Below are 1763 nucleotides of genomic sequence, written 5' to 3'. Positions count from 1 at the left end.
TTTCCCTTTCCGTGTTACAAAACCGGGTTCAGCTGTCCCAGGGCTCTGCAGGCACATGCTTAAAGAAATAAAAGCATCGATCCTCCAAAGAGCTGCTGGAAGGCATTGCCTCCCTCTCCCAAAGCTGATACTCTTGGTGTCTGGGTGCACCGCTTGATCAGGGGCGGGGTGTTCCCTATAACCAAATGCTGGCAAAGGAGCAGGCTGGCATTTCTGACCCCCTGCGACACCGACCACCTTACGCCGGCTCCGTGGCCATCTGCAGGGCTGCGGCAGCAGGACCGGAGCCGACGTGGTCTCCTCGAGCAGATCTGCAAGCTCAGCCTCTCCCGAGCACGCAGCCGCTCCCACCGCTGCCGGGTCCCTGGCACAGCACACCCAAACGCTGCAGGATTTGATGGCCTGTGGGCAACTTGGGTCGTTAATGGTACTTCATAGCTTAGTGCCTCTACCTTCACATGGTGCCTGAAGATACCAGCAGCTCCCGTCCCTCCCAGACACTCACCCCCGCTTTAACCACCCACGTGGGTCTGTTGTGGGCTCAGTAACGCTTTTCCACCCCAATCCAGTAGCTTTATCCATCCAACTCCTTTCTAACCATTCAGACATGGGCAGAGGTTTCCTTGCATACAACACACGCTACTTCAGAAACGTTTCGTGGACCTGAACAGGTCCCACGGGATGGGAGGTGGCTCCGAGGATGCCCAGGGTGAGAGGGCTCTTAGGGCAGAGGATGCTCAGCTGCCAATTCCGCACGCGTCACCTGGGGGTGACCGCAGCGGGCGGCGGTGGAGGGTGACGGGTGCAGCTCTGGGTGGAGGTTGCTGAAGGTATGGGGTTCCCTTCAGCGCCCCTGATGTCCCCACATAGCCCTGTGACAGAGAAACAGCGCTCAGCCCTCCGGCTGAAGTGCTTCGAAGCCGGACAGCACCGCCCGGAGGAACGGGTGGCCCACGGGAGGGTGGCCCTTGCCAAAATTCACGATACTGTGACACCTCTAACCCACGCCACTCAAAAACCCCGCTTCCCGCCGGTGCGGTCGCTCCCTGGTTCTTGCGGCGGAGCGGCTGGCAAGCTGCTTTGGTTAAAAGAAATAGAGAAAGAAAAAAAAAATGGTACTGCTTTTGCTGACGAAAAGCGCTCCAAGCTATCTTGTTACTGTTGGGAACGCAGCTCGACTGCAATCCTCTGTCTTTGGGCACTTACAGCTTTAGCAAATGAGCCTTTGGGATAAAGTTGTTATCCTTGTTTCCAGTTCTAAGCTGGATGTTTTTGGGACCATTTCAGATTCCCTTTGGCTCTTTTTAGGAAGATTGAAGCATCAAAAACGTTAGATTTTATTTTGTTGTTGTTGTTAATCGGTTAAATAAGTTTCAATTTGTGCTCAGTTAACTCAAAAACCCCAGGCTGATGAAGTGCCAGCTTCCCGGGCACTGTCAGTGCTGTGTCCCGGCTGCTTTAATGCTTCATTTAGGCCCCCAAAGCCGAAAACGCAGGTTTATGCGACTCAGCCAAAGCCACCCACCCCTGCCAGATCTGATTCATGGGGCAAATAATGTACAAATTGGGGTATTATAACCGAGCGGTGCCGGCTGAGAACCAGGGGGTTGGATGGTGAGGCTGATACCCTCAGGAGCTGTTGAAGGGTTGACCCCCGTGGGGGGGTTTCCCTGCCCAGCACAAAGCCCTGCCTGCGTAAAGCCAACGCTTGGACCGTGCAACCAGACCTGACACCCTCCCCCCCCCCCAAAACACCATCCCCC

The 1763-nt window shown here is 55.4% G+C and overlaps 1 protein-coding gene across 1 annotated transcript in view; it reads left to right on the top strand.

Moving 5' to 3' along the window:
• EXOC6B (exocyst complex component 6B) overlaps window positions 1–1763 on the top strand; it is a 274237-nt gene that overhangs the window by 267952 nt on the left and 4522 nt on the right. The window lies entirely within an intron of this gene.

This window comes from Egretta garzetta, unplaced genomic scaffold (genome assembly GCF_000687185.1).
Source record: "Egretta garzetta isolate BGI_Z169 unplaced genomic scaffold, ASM68718v1 scaffold505, whole genome shotgun sequence".
NCBI classification, from domain to species: Eukaryota; Metazoa; Chordata; class Aves; order Pelecaniformes; family Ardeidae; genus Egretta; species Egretta garzetta.
This window is presented reverse-complemented; position numbering and strand designations above follow the sequence as displayed.